At 41.5% G+C, this 20,985-nt stretch overlaps 1 long non-coding RNA gene across 2 annotated transcripts; it reads left to right on the top strand.

Moving 5' to 3' along the window:
• Positions 1 to 1,726: 1,726 nt before the first annotated feature.
• On the top strand, positions 1,727 to 3,455 carry LOC109194282 (uncharacterized). Of its 2 annotated transcripts, none has more exons than XR_001222944.3 (3): positions 1,727 to 1,914; positions 2,659 to 2,816; positions 3,252 to 3,455. It is a non-coding gene; the product is annotated as an uncharacterized LOC109194282 (long non-coding RNA). The 2 variants fall into 2 exon arrangements; XR_001222943.3 differs by having other exon boundaries at positions 3,249 to 3,455.
• The last annotated feature ends 17,530 nt before the right edge of the window (positions 3,456 to 20,985 follow it).

Below are 20,985 nucleotides of genomic sequence, written 5' to 3'. Positions count from 1 at the left end.
TGAACAAACAGTAAAGTTCCTAAAGACAACGTGTTAAAGAAGGAAAGAAAGCAAACTTACAGTTTCTTCACACACACCAACAACAAGCTCCACTCCACACCTGGACACTAAACATGGACACACAGGTGAGCTGCGTCCTGGAAGGAGGCAGCAGGACAGGTGGGAGGGGCTCAGCAGGAACAGCCGAGTTCATTTGACTGGACACTGGAACATTTTTCAGCTTTCTTCCTCTTTCTGATGAACAGAAGTTATTTTAACTTCCTTATAAGCTGATGTTAAAAAATATCAAAAAAGAGAAAGATAAGATAAATTTAAAGAAGAACTTTATTGTTATTGTAGTTATACAATGAAATTTGTTTGGTAGCTCACAGAGGCCAGCAGCAATAAAACAAGAAGGAGCATAGTAATAAATAACCGTAGTAAAAATATAAGATATAAAGTAAAAGGAAGGCACTTAGCACAGTAAATAACAAAGAAAATATAATAGTATTTACAATATGAGTTTGAGCACAAACAGTATAAGATAATATAACAGTATTTACAAAGCAGAGGAATGTTCCAGTGTTGAGTGCAAACAAAAAATATCAATCTTTGCATTAAACTATAATTCATAATCACTTTCTTTAACTACAGTAAGTCATGTCTATAGATCCAGTCACACTTTCTATCTTCACCTGTGCAATAAAGACTGAGAGCAGAGCTGAAACCAACCTGATCTTCATGCAAACGTAGTGACAGGGTGTGGTTATTGCTCAGCTGCAGGGGAAGTTGGCTGTCACAGCTGCGATCATTTAAATGTGAGTTTCCTATTTCACAGTAACATGCTGGGACTGAGAGTCTGTATGATAAAGCAGAGTGGGACAGGGCAGTGATGTGAAAACAGAATAGTTCAAACTCTGTGGTTCAGAAATAAATAATCACACAGCAGTCTGTGTGTTGTTGGTGTTTCTGTTAGTGATGTTCAGATGAAGCTTCATGAGGCTTTGAAATACAAACCTCTCTGCTGGTCAAAAACAAGAAAACAGAGTTATTACAGCTCATGTTAAGAGCAGGATCTCTTACACAGGCCTTCATGTAACAGTGTGTGCATAGCAGCAAAAACGAGAACTGAATTTATCTAAACGTGTTTCACTGTGTTGTTATTGTTCAGTTCAGTGAAAACGTTAATAGAAGGTTACGGTCAGGTATGCATCCATGTTAATAAATTTCAGCATATCAGATCAAAGAAACTGCTGCAGTTTTCTGGACCTCAGCTTTGACTTCTCTATTTCCTCCTCACCGTCTGTCTCCATCATGTCCTTTACAGCCTACAGGAGAGGAAACACTGCAGTCATACTTTGTCAAACACACCTTCCTTGTTAGGAGATCATATGTTCAGTCTGAGTTTGTTCCCTGAAGCCTTTCTCCTCCACGATGCTGAAAGTCTTCATGTTCCCAACAATGATGGCGACTGAGGCCTCATTGAGCTTCTTCTTCCTGCTCACTGAGAGAAAACAGAGAAGCTTTGGAAATACTCTGTATTCAGGAAACAGGAAGGTTTAAAAACACAGAGACAAGACTGGAACAAACTGAGCATGAAAGTGAACTAACAAAAAACCAAGAACTATAAATATAAAAATAACAAAAACTCAGAGGAACTACAAAATACAGAACTCAGGACTAACTAATATAGAGCTTAAACATAAATATACTTAAATCCAGAGAAATAAATAAAAGGCTGAACTAGTGTGTTTCCATAGATTATCTCTGTATGAATGTACTTCTTAAATGAAGGCAAGTGTTTGTCCTTTTTTGTTCCTCAGGTACAGTACGTGATATTAAGGGCAGGCGGTCATCACTGGGGGAAGACAAGAAGCAGACGTACTTCCAAGAGGGAGCTGCAGTGAGGACACAGCCTGGTCACTGAGGTCAGAGGTCAGAATCTGAAACAGCTCAGGTTTATATTCTAGGGGTTATAAAAAATCTAAATAAATTTATAAAGAAACCTTTACATAATATTTTTTAAATAATATTCATAATTATGATTATTATTAGAAATATCAAACATTTAAGTGGATTTTCTGTTACACGTATTGTCTTAGCCCTGCGATAAACTGGCAGCCTGTCTTTGTCCTGTATCAGCTGGGATAGGCTTCATCCTCCCGCAACCCTGAATTGGATACATGAATTGTATTGAATTGTATTCCAATTATGTAATCTGATCATTTATAAACTCAAGGTATCCAATCAAAATGTAAGTAATAATGATAAAAATGGGAAAGCAGAAATAAGTGTGACATGAATGTAAATGTGTGAGCTGACATAGAGGACAGCTACATGTAGTCTGAAAAACCTTTGTTGTCAAGTTTGCAGGTCCATCAGCACGAGACATTCTTACATAGAAGAGACTGTTAAACTCAGTGAAGCATTATTGGTCCAGTCTGTTTGGATAAATATAGTAAGCTGATGTTTGTCCATTTATTGACACATTTTCTTAAGTGCTTATCCAGTTCAGGATCACAGTGGAGCTGCAGCTGAATGTGTTCAGTAAAGAAACCTTACAAAAGTTAACATAAACCTGCATCTCTGTACGTTGTTGTCCACAGGATGAGAAAATCAAACTGGAAGACTGTGGAACATGTTAATAAATGTTTGTGTTTATGCCTGTGTCTTTCACAGGAGGCGCTGAAAGGTTTCCCTAATAGTTCCTGGTGAATCAAAGCAGAACCATAAAGGTTGCTGGACTGCATGATGGCCTTACCCCTGAGCAGTCATCCTGTTAATGGAGGAACCAGTTAGAAGCTGTTTTCAAAGTAGCTGAGCAGATTTCACCTCAAGTAAGCGATTAACTGTTTGTTCATTTGTTCTGCCACTTAAAGAGCATTTAAGGACGTCTTTTGAGTGTTTAGTTGAATTAATTCTACTGGCTCTCATGGTCATTTGTGATTATGGACATATTTTTCATGTTTTCAACCATTTAGTAAATTCTATCTATTTAGTAATATCTGTTAGCTATAAAATATAATATAAATATAAAAATATCTTAATATCTCCTGCCCTTTATATTTTAATGATGTAAGACCAGACGTCTGTTATCGTGTTACATTAGCATTCCTCACATATCAATGAGATGCTGTACAGTACAATCCTGCTGACACAGCAGAGGGATAACGACGGCGATTCAACATCGTTGCATGACACATTCGAGCTGCATGATGCAGACAAAGTGACTAAATCATCTTTTTTGTGGTTTATTGTCTTCAAACCAGCAGACAAAGCCGATGGCAGAAGATGTTTGGAGAAGAACTTCAGGCCGTGGACTGAAAAGGTATTTTTTTCTTGTTATCAAAAGACATTTGGAGTGACGGCTTCTACAACTGTGCTGAAGTAAAGCTTACAGTCTAAGAAGTCACAGTGTTGATATTCAGCACAAAGAGAAAAGCTCACTTGTTTGAATTTATTTACAATCATAGTTTTTATACATTCTGACTGTAAACAGCTTTTACAGCTTTGATATTGTTTGACACTCGATATCAGGTGATGGGGTTTAATTTAAAGGTTTCTTTGTCCCAATGAGCCATTTACACTGACCAGTTCAGTTTAACTGTAACACATTCATTATTTAGATCCAACATTTCTAAGAGAAATAACTGAATGTAAAAAATGGCAGCACTCAGACCAGGTTTAATTGATAGAGATATATGCATGCATTATGAAATTTATGTATCCCAGATAATTGTTATTCATCTCGTCCTGGCAGACCCACCCCTTCCTCCCAAGTTAACTGCAACCCAAAAGAACTAGTGGGGCTATTTACACACTCACAACCAGTGTGGGGTAAAAAGAGCCACCAAAAACCTGTCAGCCTGCACAGCTACAGATGTGCTAAAAGCTATAAGAGTTAGAAGCTCTGCTTATGGAGAAACTTTCTAAGCCTAACAGGGGACAGGTACTCCTGCCCAAATAACATGATATAACCCCACATACAGCCCAGCCATAAAGTGAACCAAGTCATTTAGTTAAAGACAGCATGGGACCAAATGCATCTATCCAGCCAGCACCAACCTGACATTTCTTCCTCCTGAATTAAACGAATGAATGGATGAAAGTTAAATGACTACAAGCCTAAAGCCACTAGTTCCCACACTGGAGTTCCCCGACACTGTGTTAACTGTACTGAGCTTGTATTAACAGTTTTAAAACCAACATGTCTGTTCACCACAACAATCAAAAAGTTTGAAATATATATTGTTGTGAGATGTGTAATATTAGTGCAGCTACGGTTTGTTCTTGAACATCAGTTCTGTTTTCTACTTTGACCACTTAGACCAAAAAAGTGTTGTTTTCAGATTCTTTCTTTTTAAATCTATAAAGCACCTGCTCATTTTTTATTACAATTAGTTTCACATAAATGTTAGTGTTTCCTTTATGATCTTTTAATGCTTACACTACACTGTACACGTCTACATTACAGACATTTCTGTTACCTATTTATGAGACTGGGCTGCTTGACTACGATTTGGAAATGGATGCAAAATCACACGGATCGTGCTATTGTTTGTTTTTTAATATGATGGACTGAACACAGGAGGTATCTGACTAAGCAAAGATTAATCTGAGCCCATTTTTACCTGTCTCTACTGTTTCAACTGTAACTGTCAGGATATATATTTATTCCAGCTCTCATAGGGCAAAGGAATAACTCAGACTTGTCAAATGTTCTTTGACTTGATACACAATATGAAGTTCATAATTTTCTTACAAATAAAACTATAATGACAAACATGAACAGCTGAGACATGAATGTTTGTAAACAACTTTATTTTTTTTTAATGTGTTCATATTTAACAGTGTACATTTGTATGCTGAAACTGTAATGGTGAACTTGAGGTGATGGTCAACAGAAACTAAATATATATAAATATGAAAACATATTGAAGTAATGTCTTTACCCTGTGCAGCGTGTGGACGCTGTGCACACTATCACCTTATTCACTGTAGTAAACATGCACCGCTAGCTCACGTAACTGACTGTCTCCATGGTTACATCGTATATTATTAGCTATGTAAACAGCTTCCAAAGATACCGCCATAGCTCTCTGCAGCTGTAACACTTTCATGCTTTACAAATCATTTCACGTTTTTGATAGTTATGAAGACAGAATATGTTTTAAAGTCATGCTAGGCGGTTGCTGTGGTGGTTGTTGTGGACTAGGGTGGACCGCGCGTCCGATTCCTGTTATTAGCTGTCCGCCGTAGGAAGGCTGCGTTCCGTTTAAAAGTAGGGCCAGTCTGCCGTAACTCGAACTCAAACCCCGCTTTGTTCTTTAATTAAAGGCCTTTTATAGCCGTTCATGACACGCACGCACACACACATAAAGCACTTTGCCTCACCATGAGAATGCAACTTTACTAAAACCTTTAAAGTATCTGAGATAGGATAGAAAAATGAAGCAACCAGAGATTTAATAATGAAGACTCTGGGTTCTGTAGTTCACGTTTTACAGTCCTGAATGACTCACTGCACATCCATATAATTTATTGAAGAGGAGTTTAGAATGCACTTTACATTTAGACTGTTGCTGTTTAATTTTTTACATTGTTACTGTGTTATGTCATGAATAAGGTTCACCTGCCAGGGGTTTGATGGATCAGCTGGACAATACAGTCAAAGACAGACTTCATCCATCATATGCAAGAATCCTAGTTGGATTTTTGTTTTCACTCATATTTTAGAACCAAATATTGAAAACAACTGTGACAGACTGGATACCTGGTCAGGGTGTACATTACCTTTCACTCAAGCATCCCAGGACAGAGCCCTGCCCCACCATGAGCCTGGGTGGATACGTGGTTATAATATAAAATGACTGATACTGAATATGAATATTTCATGAAAATCAAATTATAATACAAATTCCTAGGTGTTTGTTATATCCAGCAAGAGTAATATTGATTACATATGTCTGAATTGCTAACCCTAACCCTAGCTCAACAGACCACAATGCCCTGGACTGTCAGTATTATTACATGCTGTGAACATAAGTAGCTTTGATCACAGTTTATGTTGTAAAAGAGAAGGAATATTGAAAAAAAGATCAACATTGTGATATTATTTCTTCCAAACTGACCAGAAACATGCTTGTCAGACTCTCACAGCAAAGGATCAGACTCACTGTGCATGACGGCTCAGGCCAATGATGTTTGTTAGATTGTCAGTTGTTTAGTGCTTCTGTACAGTTAGGGTCACCATCTCTATTTCAGTATAATTAATATGCAGAAAACACTAAAAGTTGATTGTCTTCCAATATTCTAGCATAATTAAAAAACTTTGACTTTGTAAGTACATATTGGTACAGTCCTAATGCCAGTATGATTCTTCATAACTCCTGCTTTGAAATACTGAACTTTTATGAAATTTATCTGATGAAAGATAATTTACAGTGGCACTCTGTCAGGATAATTCTGACTATAAGATCACTGTATTAATCTGAATCCTTCTGAAATGTGCTGTGAATGAATGCTGATGCAACTCACTGTGGGAAAACTGTTAATAAAATGAATCTGTAACACATTCACAGAGGAAGAGGACACAAAGGGAGGACACGCAGAGGCTGTGTTAAAGTCAGAAATCCAAATCTTTAGTCAAAAACAGGCGGCGGTTACAAACAGGAAGACAAGCAGTCCATCAAACAGTCTACAGGGTCAAACATACAGAGAATTCAAACAGCAGTAAAAAATAACTGAACACTGGAAAACTTAAAGCAATGTGTGACGCAATAAAAGGAAGCAGCGCAGTATATTCACTGAATTATCATCAATTACAAAAGAGAAAAGCAACGATTTCTACGGTTTGTTTTCTTAAATGCAGTTAGAGTGTGGCTGGTAAAGATGGAAACATACAGAATGTAAACTGTGTGAGTTTAGTGAACTTTGTTAGTAACAAATGAGGTAAAAAAAAAAACAAAAACAGACAAAACACAGAAAGAGACTCTCAGTATTCATTAATAATTAGAAAGCATCTAAACACTCTGGTCGTGGATTTTTACAGTCTTAGTTCCGCTCGCTGTCATCATTATAATCATCATCACTGGTGTAGTTTCCTCTCCAGCTGTTTGACATTTGACACTTCAACATTAAGGGGAACAAGAAGAAACAGTGTTAGGTCAGGTGACCACATGGTTTCTAAAATAACTGACAGGAAGTAACCAGGCTGTTAGAAATGGATGGCATGTGTTTAGAGGTTACTCTAGTTAGGTAACTCACCAAAAGCAGAAGCACACAGATGAACAAGGATCAGATGCTGAATGTTGCAGGAACATGATCGTGTGTGGTGGTCATTCAATGCTGCTCCAACAGGTTAGACAGTCCAAGACTGATATACTGCCCATCTGAGAGTTTGAAAACACACATGCAAAGTCTTTCTCTAAGAGTATCTCCTTTAAAGGGGAGACAAGTTTATCCACTGATCCACGTCCTGGATGATGACTCCTCTCTCCCTCACTCAGAAACACTGAACAAAACACAATAGTGATAAACTTCAGGGGAGATCGTGATGACAGAAAACTGTAAACAACACTCTGAAGTCAAGCTTCTTTTCTTGTTTCTGTGACCTCAGCATGCTGACAGACTTGAAGTTGCTAAAGATTTTAAAAAGTGATAATTACAGGGAAGAAACTTCTCCTTTTCATCCATTTAATCAAACATTTGATGCCTCAGCTGTCTCAGTCCTATAGCGTTCTGCAACTACAACTAACCTGAGGAGGCTTGGATTTGGCTGCAGGTGCCCCTGTACATCCTTCTCAGCAGCACACATGTGGGTACCATTTAATCACACTTCTTCCTGAGCTTTGCCTCATCGCAAGACTAAAGGTGGCATCCCGTGTCACGACTTAGAAGAAGGTGATAACTATTACATTTATTAGACTGCTGATTCATTACAACCACCTGTTGTATAAATACCGAAGTGTGCATATTGGACATTCTAAATTAATCTGTTCGCTGAGTTACACGTATTTTCACATTAAATTTTGTCGGTGTCTGGTTTTCGGCACGAGATACTAACATCATAAGTTGAGGCTGAATTCCAGTGTGACATAGGAACTGGCTCTAGCAAGAAACTAAAAACATTCTACGTTGAGACTGTTTTGTGCCAGTCCCCTGACGAGTGTGTAAAAAAAAAATATAAAAGGAAAAAGGGAAAAGAGATAGGAAGAAGAAGAAGAGAGAAAAGAGGGTAATTCGGAGCCACATAGAGACAGACAGGCTTAATTGGGCTAAATTCTCTGTGGTGTAAAGAAAAAAGAGGAGTCAAAGCAGTAAGAGGTGAGTAGTGCTGTGAAATATGTTGGGTTTTAAATCTGACATAGAGAAAGGAGAAATAAAGGCAGAGTGGAGAACTATTGAGAAGCAGAGAGAGGAATGTGTTGTGAGAATGCAGTTTGCACTGTAACGGTGGGCGAGTTACCTGCTTGTCTATTTAACAGTGATGATAATGATATTAAATAAATCTCTTAGTGTGTTAATACAGGTGGCTATGGAGCTGGACCAACCGCCCACCACAAGCACAGCGGCCGAAGCAAAATGGTAGATTAACATAATGGGAACAACACCCAGCAAGAATCAGCAGCTGTGGAAAAGACAGCACCGAGGAGAGAATTAGAGGAGAAATGAAGGTTTTAAGAGCACATAAAGTTGGGTTGAAATTTGGGGCCAACGGACTTGTGCAGGTTGGGAAAGCATCCAGAGCATCGCAACAAAAGGCGAAACAAAAACACACACACAAGCAGAGAAATGTGAGAGAAAGGCACCTTTTAAGGAAACGCCTTTTTGGAAAAAAGAAAAGCTAAGGCTTGTTCAAACATAAGAGTGTCCATAAGTGCACGTGGCACCAGGACGCTCTAGGCCGCAGGTCGATGATCGATTTTGTAATCGTATCACCAGACCTGCGACCATATGTGCTGGACATTCGGGTAAAGAGAGGGGCTGAGCTGTCAACTGATCACCACCTGGTGGTGAGTTGGATCAGGTGGCGGGGGAGGACGCTGGACAGACCCGGTGCACCTAAACGCGTAGTGAGGGTGTGCTGGGAACGTCTAGCAGAGGCCCCAGTCCGCGAGATCTTCAACGCACACCTCCGGCAGAGCTTCAACAGCATTCCGAGGGAGACTGGGGACATTGAGTCCGAATGGACCATGTTCAGCGTCTCCATCACCGAAGCTGCTGCATTGAGCTGCGGCCGCAAGGTGGTTGGTGCCTGCCGTGGTGGTAATCCCCGAACCAAATGGTGGACACCAGAGGTGAAGGGAGCCACCAGGTTGAAGAAGGAGTCCTATCGGGCTTGGTTAGCCTGTGGGACTCCGGAGGCAGCCAACGGGTATCGACAGGCCAAGCGGAATGCGGCTCGGGCAGTGGCTGAAGCAAAAACTCGGGTGTGGGAGGAGTTTGGAGAGGCCATGGAAAAAGACTTTCGGACTGCCTCGAAGAGATTCTGGCAAACCGTCAGGCGTCTCAGGAGGGGAAAGCGGTGCTCTACCTGCACTGTGTATAGTGCTGGCGGAGCGCTGCTGACGTCGACTGAGAAAATTGTCAGGTGATGGAAGGAATACTTCGAGGACCTCCTTAATCCCACTGACACGTCTTCCGAGGAGGAAGCAGAGTCTGGGGATGAGGGGAATGACCAATTTCCGGGGGCGAGGTCACTGAGGCAGTTAAACAACTCCTTGGTGGCAGAGCCCCTGGTGTTGATGAGGTCCGCCCCGAGTTCCTGAAGGCTCTGGACGTTGTAGGGCTGTCCTGGTTGACACGCCTCTACAATGTTGCGTGGAGATCAGGGGCAGTACCCCTGGACTGACAGACCGGGGTGGTGGTCCCCATCTTTAAGAAGGGAGACCGGAGGGTGTGTTCCAACTACAGGGGGATCACACTCCTCAGCCTCCCTGGGAAAGTCTATGCCAGGGTGCTGGAAAGGAGAGTTCGTCCGTTAGTCGAACCTCGGATACAGGAGGAACAATGCGGTTTTCGTCCTGGTCGCGGAACACTGGACCAGCTCTTTAGCCTCTCAAGGATACTTGAGGGTACATGGGAGTTTGCCCAACCAGTCTACATGTGTTTTGTGGACTTGGAGAAGGCATTCGACCGTGTCCCTCGGGGTGTCCTGTGGGAGGTGTTGCGGGAGTATGGGGTGTCTGGCCCATTGCTACGGGCCATTCGATCCCTATACAACCGTTGCAAGAGCTTGGTTCGCATTGCCGGCAATAAGTCGGACTCGTTCCCGGTGGGTGATGGGCTCCGCCAGGGCTGCCCTTTGTCACCGGCTCTGTTCATAATTTTTATGGACAGGATTTCTAGGCGCAGCCAAGTGGCGGAGGGCTTTCACTTCGGTGGCCTCAGAATCTCATCTCTGCTTTTTGCGGATGATGTGGTTCTGTTGGCTTCATCGGGTGAAGGCCTCCAGCTCGCACTGGAATGGTTCGCAGCCGAGTGTGAAGCAGCGGGAATGAGGATCAGCACCTCCAAATCTGAGGCCATGGTTCTCAGCCGGAAAAGGGTGGAGTGCCCACTCCGGGTCGGGGATGAGTTCCTGCCCCAAGTGGAGGAGTTCAAGTATCTCGGGGTCTTGTTCGCGAGTGATGGGAGAAGGGAGCCGGAGATCGACAGACGGATTGGTGCTGCAGCTGCAGTGATGCAGACGCTGCACCAGTCCATCGTGGTGAAGAGGGAGCTGAGTGTAAAAGCGAAGCTCTCAATTTACCGGTCGATCTACGTCCCTACCCTCACCTATGGCCACGAGCTGTGGGTAGTGACTGAAAGAACGAGATCGCGGATACAAGCGGCAGAAATGAGCTTCCTCCGAAGGGTGGCTGGCCTCTCCCTTAGAGATAGGGCGAGAAGTTCGGCCATCCGGGAGGGGCTCAGAGTAGAGCCGCTGCTCCTCCACATCGAAAGGAGCCAGTTGAGGTGGTTCGGGCATCTGACAAAGATGCCTCCTGGGCGCCTCCTGGGTGAGGTGTTCCGGGCATGTCCCACCGGGAGGAGGCCCCGGGGCAGACCCAGGACACGCTGGAGAGTTTATATCTCTCGGCTGGCCCGGGAATGCCTTGGTGTTCCCCCGGATAAGCTGGAGGAGGTGGCTGGGGAGAGGGAGGTCTGGGCTTCTCTGCTTAGGCTGCTGCCCCCGCGACCCGGCCTCGGATAAAGCGGATGAAGATGGATGGATGGATGGAAAAGCTAAGGCAGAGAGAAGCTTTGCTGGATCTGCCGCTCCACTGAACGCACATAAAATTAACCTGCCTACAAACGCACACACACGCAATGAAAAGCGTCAGGAACACGTGAAGATTTTTCACCAAGGTTAAAGCAGGGAAACTTAACATACACCTGTTGTTAAATGGTGAAGTTTATCCACTACTAACAAATAAACTCTCTGGGTTGCAGGACAACAACTTAACTTTAAAAAAAAAAAAAGAAAGAAAAGAAAGAGACTGGTATGACCAACCAGTGATGAAACAATAAATTTAGTGGTTAAGAGTGAAATTGTGAGATGTTTTCTGCTGATTGAACAACACAAGTGATTACTAAAGGAAGGAAAATTCTCTTTTGTGAGTTTAAACATGATCTTAAGAATTTAAACATGTACCTGTGTTGTCCTGTCAACTTGGTGGGCTATGAGTGGATTATATTGTGAGAAAAAAAAAATGGGGGGGGGGGGGGAGGCTGACACAGGGCTTGGCCCGGTGTTTCTCCCCTCTCCAACACAACATCATTTTCCTGTTCGTCCACTCCTGTCTGTTTTTTGTTTTTTATGTTTTTTCTCTTTATGCTTGATTACAGGCTGCTTTGCTGGCCCTGGAAGCCGAGGCTGACATGGATTCCTGCTCTCCCCCCTACCATCTTCGACGTGACCCAGACAAAACGCTGCAGCAGCTGGACCCACACCAACAACAACCTGAAAATGTCAACAGTGCTGCTGGAAAGGGATCTCATGCAGCGGAGACGGAGAGCGCTAAACCTAAGGCCCGTTTCACTACACGGGGGAAAATTCTCAGACAGCTTCAGCTGACAGAGCTGTGATGAGACGCCCATTAAGCCCGGATGAAAAGTGAGGCCGAGCAACGTAATGCTGACCTTGATAGGAGGGCAGGACGCCAGGGCACGCTTCAGGCCGTGGTTTACCCAAAACACCAGAACAGGAAAGTGATGAAATCACACACACATCTACACACACACTGACTCAGCATGAAGAGTGATACACGCATAAATACATGTGCACTCGTTGACTGAGTGAGAAATGACACACACACCTAAATCGTAATGCTGATTCACTGAGAAGTGATCCACACAAATACACATGCACATGCTTGTGCAATGAAGAGTGATGCACACACACATGCTGATGCAATGAAGAATGCTTTGCTAACAAATGCTTATGCTGATATGCAAAATGCTGCACACAAACACCCAAAAACAGAATCTGTTACAAGAAGCCATTGATTACACAGAACACATTTTATGTCATCCAGATGGCATTTATGTACATTTAAGAAACAAGGTCTAAAATTCTCTGCTTATGAAAACAATGTCTGTGCTTAGTGATAGGGTGAAAATGATGACGTGACTGCATGCCGCAGGATGTCTGTTTATGGCTCAAGGCCTCGACTGAATTGTTTACTGTGCTTCACACAGCCCTGATGAGGAGTAGTGGCACAGAGTGAAAATGATGAACTAACGGTGTAAGTTTTATTTTGGAGCGTCGCATTTTCTGTGATTGAGACTTAATTCAAGGAGGAACAAAAGGTGTTACGGCACCTGAGGTTCTCATTCCCACACAATATTGTCCCAGGAGAAGCAAAAAACTTTCCTGTGAATGTTCAGGTTGAGTTTTGGGTTTTGCTTAGCACTAGGTTGATTTTATCAGTGAGGTTTGGGTTGTTTTCTTTCCCTAAGAGAGAGAGAGAGAGAGAGAGAGACGGTTTTATGCTTGGACATGTCTGCAACGGGCCCTAGTATGTGTTATTTTATTAGTATTTTATTGGTTACGTTTGTTTTTGTTTTTGTTACAGTGCACTGAGATAAGAAAATCTGAGAGGTGTGATCCACCGGTGGTGATATTTTGTGAGTTTATGATTTAACAATCAGCTCTTTTATACTCAGGCCTGAAAGATTGAAATTTAAAGTGCTATGAAACATTCTTACTGAAAACAGTCGCAAAGTGTTTTTCTCCATGATTATAATGGGCTTTGGAGAAATTCACTTATATGGGACACTGATCACATGAGATGGTCCTGAGTCTAAAAGGATTGCAGTGAGTCAATCCAGTCCAAAATAACAAGGAATTGTTTTCCTTTAAAATGATGACGTCATCTTGCTGTTAATGGATACTCGAATAGGTTGCGCGTGAGACTCCATTATCAGCAACATCTGGTATGGATGTGTGTGAATGACTGCATGTGACTGGACTGTGATGGACTGATGATGAGGACTAAAAGTTTTGACCGACTTGATACTGAGACAAAAACTGCACCGACCTTAGGATTAGTAAATGTTGAGCAACAATTCACCCAGCCGGTAAGAAAAGGGTGGATGTTTTGTCTTGTTTTGTTTTTGCAGGAGCAGGAGGATAAGAGACCGGAGGGGGAGACTGTAGCTTCACATGAGAGTGTGGAACTGCAGATTTAACCCTTTGGCTGCTAATTTTGAGTTACTGATGTTTGCATTAAGAAAATTGTGTTTTATTGGCTGTGTTTTGATTAAGGTATCACATTATATTGTTGGGAATGCCAAATGCTAGAGTGGAGAAAACTTTTGATATCACTCATGACTGTAATATGTTACTATTAACCATAGCAGGCCACTGTGAAAAGTCAATTAAATTGTATAGAGGAAAATAGCCAAAACTTTAACAATATCTATGAATAACAGGGGAATGGTAGACTTGTCACATTCAAAATAGAGTTATGTAATAACACTGGTCCACGTGATTTAGGTTCTCTCTTAAAATAGTCAATAATTTAAAAGTAGAATACAACCGACAGGGACATGTGATAGGATGTGGTACTACAAAGAACAAGAGCATAGTAAAGAAAGAAAAATCCATTGTGTTTAACTTTGAAAAATTTAAATTAAAATGTACCATTACACACAGAGGATCAATATGAAATCAAAATATATGCAAATTCTGTATGAAGCCCATGACTGATAACTGTTCTGTCCTGAGCTTTTGTTTCCTATAGCACCCACTTGACCACACCAACAGTTTTTTGCGACCAAAGGAGGGAAATTGCAAATGTTCGAGGGAGGAATATCACCAAAAGTGGGAAAGGTAAGCCCCGATGGGGGTGATAACACCATAAATGTCACTTATGGTCTAATTCCTAAAATTTGACACCAAGTATAAAATTCTTGAAAAATTTAGAGACAGAGTGGAGCTCTAGATAAACATAATGTATCAAACCACATAAGGATGGAGCGTTGGAATCTATAATATTGTGAAATAACACGCAATAAAATGTTGACCATGTTGATTATGTTTATACTAGTGTGCAAAGGTTGGCTAATCTGACCAGGGAATGTGATAAACAGGACTGTCTGAATAGTCGGCGTTAAAGTCACCTTTGACAGTCCAGACTAGGATGGCGTTGGACATCTTCAGGGTGGAAAAAGGGTGGTGCGACCAAGGTGTGGTTTGGCTTGTTGTATGTACATTTCAAAATGATACAGCTCTGGATGGGCCAGTTACCAGGGCATCGAAGGATGACAGACATTAAATGAGGAGAAGGAATTTTCTGGGATTGAAGATCCTCTGGGTAAGTGGTTGACTGAAGCATGCATAAAATAAAAGCTATCATTTTGTTATTGATTGATAATTAGCCACATTCTATCATGTACCGGCTGTGTGAAGGCAGGAAAAGGACGCAAAGTGCAGACTCCTCGACAGGCAAAAGTGTACTTCCAAAACTCAGCTTTATTGCTGGAAGGCAAAACGTAACAAAAAAAACGGAAAAATACAAAATAAACTTACACAGGCAGGCCGACAGACAGAAACCACAGCATGAATGATGGTAGATCGCAACATGGACACAGAGAAACACAGGGCTTAAATACACAGGGGGAGCAATCAGGGAATGAGTAACAGGAGGGAAACACAGCTGGGGCAAATCAGAACTGACGAGACAAGGAAGCGTAAACTGAACACACTGAGATAAGACAGAGACCTACAAAGTAAAACAGGAAACACATAACACAGACTGAACAAAAGACACAGACTCACATGCAGGCACTACACCAGAGGGAACAGAGATGTGGGACCAGGGCAGACACAGACACTGACTGGACATGGGGATACAGCAACATGGAACACGGACAGAAAACCAGAAACCCATAAAGCAAAGCTAGAATATAATGAAATAACAAAAATCAAAGAACCAAAAACATAAAACACTGGGTCGACGACCCAGGGACCCTAACACATTCACAGCTGTATTGACTTATTGTGGACGCAGTCTACTTCATGTTTAAGGACTCTAATTAACAGATTGAAAACAGTGACATTAAGGGAAGAATATGCAGCGTCACACTATCAGATGCCAGTGACGGTTGGGCTCAGTGATGAATCAGGTGAGCTGGATTCATGGCTGAATCAAGACATAAATTCCCCTGCTGTGATCAATGAAGGAAAAACAGTGGGGAAAAAACAGAGTTGCAAATGTGAAGTTCATATTGACACACAGGGTTTTGTTTCTAGGTAGTTCTGCGGATGCAGGCTCTAAGTGGAGCCAGGAGTTTAACAGATCTAATATGATAATTACACTGATTTCATTCCCTAACACAGGATGGCAAGGCTGGAGCAACGATACTCGAGAGGAGAATTTCTGATGTTTTCTGAGAGATGATGTTACTAATGTTTTCTTTTCATTTCTAGCTTGAGTGAATTGACACATGGGAGTGTCAAAAAGGGGGGAGGTCGAGTTTTAACATGAAACAATGGTTTTATGATCATTTTTATGACTTTATTTGTGTGTTTAATAATTTAGGTATAGTAAAACTTATAATGACCCAAAAGTTCCCAGACTTTTTCTAGAGAACCAGTGAGAAGCATAAATCATCATTTTCATGTTTAAGCGTTAATGATTGAAATAAACTGAATAGCGTTTAGAAGATAAAATGCCCGTGTTCATGAGAAGCTGAGTATCACACTGGAGAGGAAACCGTGGGACGCCAGGCTGAATGAAACATGCTTTTTGTGAAAAGGAGGGAAAATGTTAGAATTGAAAATGGTTAATTTGTTTTTGATTTCTTTTACTAAAATAAGCGGTTATAATCATTTTCATACACACATTGCAAATGTGCTCATAATGAGTTGACACTCAGTCTTTTGAAGGTCATAAGCTTCGTTCAGCGTGACTGTCCGGACTGATAAATTGTAAGAAATGACTTTGAGTGCAGAGGGGTAAATGCAAACATGCTTACGCACATAGATTATGATTAGAATAAGTCTCTGGGTCACAGAGTCCTGAACATGATATTCTAAACCAAATCTGAATCACTAGAAGAACAATGGATAACAACATTAGACTATCAAGGCTAGGCAGAGAGGTGTTTTGGTTTTCTGCCTTACAGAGAAAGGAACAGACACCAGACGAGGTCACAGAGATACGAGGATCCTTCGCAGCAGAGACAGACATAGAGACTGCCAAGACAGCAACTGGGGTCAAGTGTCATGGCGTTTGGGCTCGGGCTAGTCACCTTGAGAGGATGGATTCCAGAAGCACAGCAATAACCACGAAGGGGTTGGCGGAAATCCAGCAACACCAGACCAAAGAGGTTCGAGAGGCTCTTGGTAAAAAGGGGGGACATGGCTGTGACCCCAGAACACACAGATTTTTTGAAAATCAGGGCAGAATGCACAGGAGCTGCATGCAAAAAGATCTTTTGTTAAAAGGGTTGGCGTAATAAGCAAATGCTTCAGCCAATACCTTTTGATTAGCCTTGTCTCGTGCTTTCTTGCTTTGTGGTAATCTTTATTCTGTATTCACTGAGATATTTGAATGCTAATCAATAAAAAAAAAAAAAAAATCAATCAAAAAAAAAGAATAATCCCCTGAGCTGTGCACGGCTGAAGGGTAGTACAACCCCTGAGGCCGAAGAAAGAAGAGGAGCAGAGAATCACCCGACTGGAAGACACTGGTAGCTGCAGCAATAAAATAAAGGTTAAAAGCTCCTCGGACAGAGGTTCTAGTCTGAGTACATTTGAGAGGTACAAGGTAGCACCAAGATGAGGTTGGGGAAAACAGGAGCACCAAAATAAAGCTGTGGGAGAACTGGAGAGTGATGGGAGTGTCATCTGTAACTATTGTTGTTGTAAATATAGTCTGAATTGCCCAAACACAGAGGTCATCCCACATAGGGTCCACTCGTTAAAGGGGGACAGAATGCCTTAAGGGAAGAAGAAATGGACCTTGCAACACTGGATGGTAAGATGTAAGTGATCTCTTTAAAAAGAGATCAAAGGGGGAATTGTGAGATTATTATATTATCTTATGCCACGTTATACCCTGAATTAAAGATTGTGAAAGTATTATGTAGTTTCAGTTTGCATTATTCTCCTGACTTAGAAGAAGGGGATAACTATTACATTTATTAGACTGCTGATTCATTACATTAGACTGATGATTTATTGTGAATGAATGATATTGTTTTATGATGCATTATACTGCTGCGTTATAAGAAATACTGTTTTCAGAGAATCATGGCCTTATTTGTCTGATTAGAAAAGAACAGAACATACTGCACAGGAAGCCAAGGTCATAACTTGTATCTAACACAGTCAGGCTACACATCTACTTCTGGCACATGTTCTTGGTGCAGGGTTCCTTGATTGTATGAAGCCAGCGCAGTCTAACTTGGATGCTAGTCAGCTTTTCACACCCAAGAATAGCTGGGGGAAAAAAGAATTTCATGTTATTTCATGACCAACAGTTAGAAGAAAAGAACTGACTTTACAACACACGTTTCGAAACACTTCTCTGAAACATTGTTCAAAACACCCAGGTCATGTGACCATGACTAAATCTGAGGTTTTGGTGCGCATCAAACCAGTTTCAAACCAGGCGGCATACCTACTGCTTCCAGACATTGCTAGGCGTCATGATTCCCATTTAATAACCAAAGTCATTGTAATTACTGAATTGATGTATTTGATACTACCGCTAAGAAAAGAATGCGCTCTCTCTCATTACTATTATCAGTGTAGACTGTTCAGACCAATATAGAGAATATCCAATCAGGAGAATCTGAAGTGTATTCAAATAAATATTGTCTTATTCAGTGATTACTGTGATATTGATGAGAGAAACCAAGAGACACAAACTACTTGGTGAGCTTCTTTCACTCATATCAGCAGAGAGAGCGGCACACAGTGTGCTGTGAACCCATTAAAATATCACAATAAAAACCGCCTCTGAGAGAAAATAACACTACCAGTGTTTTCAAGAAGTGGTCAGCTCACTTCCTGAAGCACCAAAATTGTGAGTCTACTGGAGAACAAACATACAGGGTGGGCCCCTGGCTCTCACACAATCTGGGGAAACACCCCCAAGGACATGGAGCAGGTATCTCTGGAAGCAAATCTGGGAAGCAGGAGGATGAGAGAATGAGATGAATACAAAGAAACACAATGAACCAAAACTACTATTTACTACTAGAGAAGCTTTGACAAATGGTGAGAAGTCAGTGTGCTCATGAGATGATGAGCAGCAGTTGTGTTCACCAGATTTCCAGGCCTCTTTATGGCAGGTACGTTACATTCCACTGATGTAGAAAAAGAGAGATGGGGCAGGGTTAAAGAAAGATAGAATGGGACAAGATAAAGACCAGTAAACACGGTGGCTCCAGTACCGTAGAGGTTATAATTTAGGAATCTGGGGACTCATACTTCTAGTCTACTGAAATGAAACAATAGACATCAGAGAAGATAATCTTACTCTGATTCAGAAAAAATAATTTTAGAGGTGTCGTGACTAGTGTTGGGACTAACGCGTTATTAAGTAACGCGTTACAGTAACTACGTTATTATTGTGGTAACGAGCACGGTAACTAGTTATTATGCCAAAACCAGGAACGCGTTACTCGTTACTGGGATTTAGATAGGCTCGTTACTCGTTACTTCGTGTGGTGGATATCGCGGAGCTTCCACAGATTCAATAACATTAGCAAGTGGTGGAGGCCAGCAGGTGGATGAAGGAAAAGGGAGGCAAGAGGAAAGACCCGAAGCGGCCGCCGGTCCGCGTGTCAGGTGAACTGAACTTCAGGTAAGAAGTTATGACCTGCAGTCTATCGGAGTCAGATATAAACCAAGTTTAGGTGGAGTTTATTTTCGTTATGCTGACTTTTTCGTACTGCGTGCTAGCTAGCATGACGGAGTTTCTATACAGCTGGGTGGGTGCTATGTTACTGATGTTGAACTTTATTTTGTTCATACGGTTAATTATTAGAGTTGCCAACCGTCCCCTAAAAAACAGAATAGTCTGGTATTCAGAGAAAATATTACGCGTTTTGTATTGAGGTGAAAAAGAACACAGTTTGTCCCGGACTTCAGCTACAATGAAAAAGACACAAAGGTGGAGTTATTCTGTGTCTTTGCTGCACAGCTGTCTCTTCTTCTCTCATTCTCTCCCCTCCCTCTCCTGTTTCTACTTCAATCACGAAACTGATCAATGATCAGCTGATCGGCTTTTCTCTCTTGTTTGTTTATCGCCCACTTTACGTCAGAAAGAGGAAACCAGCGGATGTCGCGCTAAACAACAGCAGCACGTTTAAGCTTGATCAGCTGTTGTTAGAATTTATTTAATATTAATTTCTAGTATCAGCTGATGTTTGCTGGAGCCACAGCTGTAAAGCTGCTGGTCATGATATCGGTTTGGTTATCTGGTGAGAGGGAAACATGAAGATGAAACCAGGAGATGTCCTTACTGAATCATCAGAGCTGAACAGGTGATGGAGAAACAGGTTTACCTTTTAGGTGACATGAATGAGTTGAAGGGAAGTTATGAACTGTTTCTGAGAGACAAATAACACCAGCATCCTTTTCTATGTAGCTGACAGCTGGTAACTGTGCAGGGGCGGGTCTAGCAAAGTGTTGCCAGGGGTCCATGTAGGGCATTAACAGAGAAAGGGGGGCAAAAAGAAATACTTTTCTTTCTTATTCTCATTTAAAATGTCTCGCTTTTAAAAAAATAATTATCTGAGTCTTACAACAATCGATTGATAGATTGATACATATATACCATCAGAACAGTGTACATCACTGTCACAACAGTGTTTATTTTCATTCAAAGACTTTATGATTTTTCCTATAATGGTGGGCCGGTCTCTAGTCAAAATGCCCGGGACGATTTTTTTGTCCCAGTCCAGCTCTGTATGCAGCTCATCTGCAGTCTGGTGTTACCTACATCTTCCTATTCGGAAGGCAGAATTTCCAAGTTCTGAGTACAATCAAAAGCACCACGACTGCAGTTTTTGTGTTGGATGTAAAAAGCAGGCTAGAATCATGGCGGCGGTCAACAACGGTCCAGGCGTGGGATTTCTCTCGTGGAAATGTGTGTATTATTTTTTCCTTTCTGTTGGTAGGTGGCACAGTGCACTTGTGGCAAGTAAGCAAGCTAGAAGACTGGCAGTCTTGCTGGGTATCCAGTTACGGAAGCAACACATTAACAAGACAATTCTGAGTAAAACCAAAGTTACTTTCCCTAGTAACTAGTTACTCTGAAAGTAACGAGTAACTTGAAGTAACTGAGTTACTTTTGATAGAAGTAACTAGTAATGTAACTAAGCTACTAATTTAAAGTAACTTACCCAACACTGGTCGTGATGTATAACACACTTTACTTTTTTTTACTTTAAGAAAAATGCAGAAGCTATGTGTGAGCACATAAATAGATGTTCATTTCCTATGTGATGCATGCTTATGAGTGCTTAAGAAAGAACAGACAGGAACTCTTCAGTGTGAAA

Source organism: Oreochromis niloticus, linkage group LG3 (genome assembly GCF_001858045.2).
Source record: "Oreochromis niloticus isolate F11D_XX linkage group LG3, O_niloticus_UMD_NMBU, whole genome shotgun sequence".
Classification (NCBI taxonomy): Eukaryota; Metazoa; Chordata; class Actinopteri; order Cichliformes; family Cichlidae; genus Oreochromis; species Oreochromis niloticus.
Note: the sequence above shows the minus strand (reverse complement) of the source record. Positions and strands in the feature narration are given on the sequence as shown.